Below are 6,247 nucleotides of genomic sequence, written 5' to 3' on the forward strand. Positions count from 1 at the left end.
AGATTATGCCAAAAGTCTGCCCTAAAAGTGAGTTTAATTGTTCATTAATGGATAGAACTGCAGTTATCCAATATAACTTTGAAGTGGTTCCAGGCTTGAAAATGGCAGATAAGGTAGAGTCTCAAATCTCTGTTTTATGGGAGAAAATTAACTTGTGATTTTTACCATGACTTTCTAATCATTATGAACTTAGGAACTGGTGTGGAAATTTAATATGAATATTCATACTCCTTTATTATTATTTTAGTAAAAGCTATGCCTCGCTATATCTTGGTTATGCATTTTACACTTTCCATTATTGTGTTTTGTATCATGTATTTTTGGGAGTTTTTATCATATTTAATTTTTTCACAGATGTCTGTGGACTTGTGGAAATAGTTGGTGGTTTGATAAAGAGACATATGCAAGTCATTTAAATGTCAGTCCCTTTATGTGGTAGACTTTTTTTGTTTTTACATGACGTTTAGTTGTTGATTTGGGAGTATGTGAGATTTTGTGTATTTCCAGGCTATTAGCTATAATGAGATTCTCTTTAGTCAGAAGTACTTCGCAATTTAGAGTTTAGTTATCTGACTGATAATTCATTTATTATGTATTTTAATTTTAGTTTGTTTTGTTCATTTCTTGTTGGGTTATTTGAATAATAAACCTATTTTTGTAGGAAAGATTTGTGTTTCTTAAATAGTCCATTTAGCTGCTTTTGAGAAAATGAGTGAGGTGATAGGAGAGAGAGAGAGAGAGAGTATATATAGAGAGAGAGAGAGAGGGGGAAAGTGCTGAGTGAGATCAGGGTCGAACCTTTTATGTCTTCTTCCTGAAATTAGATCGCTTTTAGATCACGCTACCATTACACTTCCAAAACAAGTGTTGATCTGTTCCGTGTAACATATGTATGTTACACACACACACACATATATATATATATATATATATATATATATATATATATATATATATATATATATATATATATATATATATATATATATATATATATATATATATATATACATACATATATATACATACATATATATATGTATGTACACACATATATATATATATATATATATATATATATATATATATATATATATATATATATATATATATATATATATATATACATATATATACATATATACATATATATACATATATACATATACATATATATATATATATATATATATATATATATATATATATATATATATATATATATATATATATATATATATATATATATATATGAGTATATATATATGTATATTTACATATATATATATATATATAGAGTATATATATATATATATATATGAGCACTAGCATATATATATATATATATATCATTTGAATGAATGTAAAATACGTTTGAGCAAATAATTACTGTGTTTTAATTCTTTCCTTCTGTTCAAACGTTTCTAATTTTGCTTTATTCCCTCTCTCTCTCATTTCTCTCTCTCTCTCTCAAGCCTGAGGATAATTGCCAATTATTCGTATATTTGACTTTAAAATTTCATAGCCAAAGTAAAGGCCAGCCTAATTTTGAAACTTACATTTATTGTTTTTCATCAAAATTTAAAGCAGGCATATCTCCATACTTGGAATATAGGTCACAGTATGTCTTTGTTGATACAGATACGAATTTGTCCTCTGGAATTAGTTTGATTTTGTTTTTATTTGTAGGGAAACAGATTGACATCCTTTCCTCCCTTGCATTCCCAGGTAAAGGAGGTTAGTGACCGTGATGGGAATCACGTTTACTTTTGAGGCTCCATCCTATTTTTTTAAAAGAGAAAATGGGTTCCATCGACCAGAAATTAATTAGCCAACAAATAACCAGCATACAACAACAGGTGTACAAATAACTGTGCAAACAACAACCAGCATACAACAGCCTGCATATAAATAAACTAAACATACAAATACATGCAGATAACCAGCATACAAATAAGAAGCAAACAAAACAACCAACATGCACGATCTTATTTTTCAGTGAGGCTACTTTGTCGAAAATATGGCGACCAGGTGCGAAATATCAGAAAATGTTTTCGCTTGACATTACCCATAATACGTCACACTTTTTCTTAAATATGAACTAGGTAAATACATCTGGTTGGTTCCGCCGGCCTTCAATATATAAGAAGAAAAATTATATTGAATGGATTAGAAGATACTGCGATATCTTCCACTGGATTAGGACCAGTATCACCATCACAGTCTACTGATTTTGTTTTTTTTACCAAGCTGACCTTCCAGATTATATCTATAAGAAACTGTCGATAGATTTTATAGTATCCCATTGGAACCCCAAAATTTTTTCATCTCCGATTTTGTTGAAATTGCAGCCTATGAAGGTTTCTGTTCATTAACCGCACTTACTCAAGAGAAGGCTCAAAATGTTACCTGTTTCCGGCTTATGATGATGCTCTTATCGTGTCCAGATTTCTGACACTGGGCTTCAACGTACAGAATATGGTAAGATTATCGAAGTGTACATGGCGTAGTTTAGACATCTGGAATGATAATGAAACTGAGAAATTACTAGTATCATGAGATATAATTGAAGGCTTTACTAATAAAAAATTAAGTCTCAAACTCTTTTGAACTTTAAGGAAAAATTTTCAGATACTGAGATGTTGCTGTTTACCTGCTGTAAACTTGTTTAAAGATGAATGTGCTGTATTTATGATTGTGGAATAAAACACTACAAATTATTTAATTTGGACTAAGAATGCAAACTCTAGTTTTCCCTTTAAACAATTCATGGGTACTAAATAAAACTTGGCATGTTAACTTTTTTTTAATGATATTGCTCACTTGTAAAATAATACATCCACACAACAAGAGTGCAAATGCTAAAATGCTCTGTTAGAGACCTAATAATTTTATTTATGACAAAGTTTTGTTTAACTGAATGCAAGTGTAAGCCTCAATAGCAGTTGAGTTATTGAAGCCTCAATGTAAAGACATCATTTGGCATTTAACTGAGAGAGAGAGAGAGAGAGAGAGAGAGAGAGAGAGAGAGGGGGAATATTCTCCCTCCTTTTCTCTCTCTGTCTCTCTGTCTGTCTGCCTGTCTCTCTCTCTCCCTCTCTCTTAGCTGCTGTGTTATTGTGCCTTAACGTAAAGACGTTATTTGGCATTTAACTGAGAGAGAAGCCTTAACGTAAAGACATTATTAGGGCATTTAACTGAGAGAGAAGCCTTAACGTAAAGACATTATTAGGCATTTAACTGAGAGAGAAGCCTTAACGTAAAGACATTATTAGGCATTTAACTGAGAGAGAGAGAGAGAGAAGGGGAGAATGTCTCTCCTCCTCTCTCTCTCTCTCTCTCTCTCTTTAGCTGTTGGGTTATTTAAGCCTTAACGTAAAAGACATTATTTGGCATTTAACTGAGAGAGAGAGAGAGAGAGAGAGAGAGAGAGAGGTGAGAATATTGTCTCTCTCTCTCTCTCTCTCTCTCTCTCTCTCTCTTAGCTGTTGGGTTATTGAAGCTTTAACGTAAAGACATTATTTAACTGAGAGAGAGAGAGAGAGAGAGAGAGAGAGAGAGAGAGAGAGAGAGAGAGAGAGAGAGAATTTAAATTCCCTTCGAACGCTCTCTCTCTCTCTCCCTGTTGTTGATTTGTTAGCTTCTAATGTAAAGACATTATTAGGCCTTTAACTGAGAGCACTCTTCTCTCTCTCTCTCTCTCTCTCTCTCTCTCTCTCTCTCTGTTGTTATTGAAGCCTTAACGTAAAGACATTATTTGGCATTTAACTGAGAGAGAGAGAGAGAGAGAGAGAGAGAGAGAGAGAAAGAGAAAGAGAGAATTCTAAATCCCCTCTTTCTCTCTCTCTCTCTCTTTCTCTCTCTCTCTCTCTCCCCTCTCTCTCAAGCTGAGTTATTGAAGCCTTAACGTAAAAGATATTATTAGGCATTTAACTGGGGGAAGAGGGATGGTTGTTTAGATAATTCTCTGTTTAAGTCCAAATTTACGTTTAATACTCTGAGTCACCAGTAAATTCCACCTCCCCTGTTCTCTCTCTCCCTCTCTCTCTCTCTCTCTCTCTCTCTCTCTCTCTCTCTCTCTCTCTCTCTCTCTCTCAGTTTAATGCCAAATAATGTCTTTACGTTAAGGCTTCAATTACTCAACAGCTATTGAGGCTTACACTTACATTTATTTAAAACAATACTTAGTTATAAATAAAAGTGTTAGGTCTCTAATAGAGCATGTAAACATTTGCACTCTTGTTATGTGGATGTTGCTAATGTAATTATTGATAAAAAAGAACAAAGTTGGTCATTAAAACCATTCTAAGTTAAGTAAAAAATAGCAAAATGTTGATTGCAATGAGTTCCCAGTATTAACTAATCGAGAAAAATCATAATATTACTAAGGTCCAGTGTCAAAAATTCTGCATAGTTCTCAGCAAGGCATTTCTTCAATTTACAAATTCACAGATTAAATGTGATGTTATGACCATTTCATCACTACAAGTATTTAGAAGAAGAATTTCTATAGGTATCTGTTAGGTTCTAAGTTTAAAATAAAGCATGTATGATGAAGCAGTTTACAATTTTATTTAAATATAGATCAATTTCCAATTAATCGAAGCCCACTGTCAAGGATACTTGACACTCAATCTCCAACAAGAGCTGTCTCCTTATAACACCTATTAAAAATGCATTGTAGGCCTGTTCATACGCACTAATATGTTATAATAAATTGGGCGTGATAGGTCATGAAATGCATTGTAGGCCTGTTCATACGCACTAATATGTTATAATAAATTGGGCGTGATAGGTCATGAAATTTACTCGTAATTTCAAACGTTTCCAAGAAACAGAACTCGGGTCACTTAAGGTTTGCTGACGCCTTTTTTCAGAGCTGAATGTCCAGAACTTGTATAGTGTGGAGAGCATGATCTCTCATAGAAAATGGGATATTTATATGCCATAACTACTGAATTTTTTAGTTGAAAGGCTTGTTTATTAAGTGTCCAGTATTCTGGACACTTTACTTAGGGATGGGTATCAAAAGGGTGTATATAATGTTTCTATCAGTGGAGCATAGTCAACCGCAACCTTCAAAAGTTATTATGTTACGACCCTGAAGCTGTGTGTTTAGAGAAATCCCACTGACAGAAAAATAGAGACGAAACAGATACTCATGGCAGAGTAAAGAACAATTTTATTGTGTTAAATTCGCAGTCGAGGCATAAACCCAAGTGCAAGTATAAAAAGATGTCAAAATTTGTAATAAATATTGGGCAAATAAAAAAAAAAAAGGAAAAACAAAAGAGCAAAAATTAACAGAGCATCAAACGAGTTTTTCTGAGGTTGGTACATATATGCAACAAAAATTTCAAGTGAAGCTGCAAGCATAAGATTTCAATTTATTTTATTTTCAGGAATTTCTTTAAAAACAACCAAGCAAAGAAACAAAAATGTTTTGGAAAATCATTTGCCAAATAAAGCAACAGTCTATATATCATTCTTGGTGACGGTGTAACCAAACCCATATTTCTCACACATAATCCTAAACGGAGCCTCTGCAACTGCTGAGGAGGACTTTGGGAACTTCGAGTTCTTTCTCCGCAAACGTCTGGCCTAAAATTATGCAAACGAAGCGGAAAATGGAGGAAGAGGAGGAGGTGGAGGAGGAAGAGGAGGAGGAGGAGGAGGAGGAGGAGGTTCGTCTCCTGGGTTAAACTGGAGAACTTCTACTGGACTTCCTTCTCGAGCCGTTTGGGAATGACGCTCAGCGTTCGTTCGTAACTTTTTAGAATCTCATTATTACGTGGATTCTGACTGTTTGCTTCAAAGGCTGCTTTGTTTCCTTGATTTCTACATCAGTAGTTCTAGTTTTTCTTGGGTGAAACGGTAACTGATTACTGCACAGAAATACAAACAGGTTTTGCAATACAAAGAAGCTTTTTTGGAATGTTGGGATGAAGATTTGTGTTCATTTTACGATTTTTAAAATTATTTAAATCTGTCTACAGAGTTTCTTTGTTTCATTTTTCTTAAAACGAAAGTTTCCATTTATCTAAGAGTGAAATAAGAAGGGAAAGATAAACTTTCGAACACTGTTTTAATTCAGTTCATTTAAGTCGAGAGGGCCAGGGTTCAAATCCCGTCTCTCTCTGGTGGCTTGGGGATGGCGCCATTGCATAAACCTGGTGGCCCGCCAACCTAGCGGCCTGAAAACTCGAGAGGGTGCCAGCCCTCGGGCTGGACGGTTAAACAGTGGGCT

This window comes from Macrobrachium rosenbergii, chromosome 25, assembly GCF_040412425.1.
Source record: "Macrobrachium rosenbergii isolate ZJJX-2024 chromosome 25, ASM4041242v1, whole genome shotgun sequence".
Classification (NCBI taxonomy): domain Eukaryota; kingdom Metazoa; phylum Arthropoda; class Malacostraca; order Decapoda; family Palaemonidae; genus Macrobrachium; species Macrobrachium rosenbergii.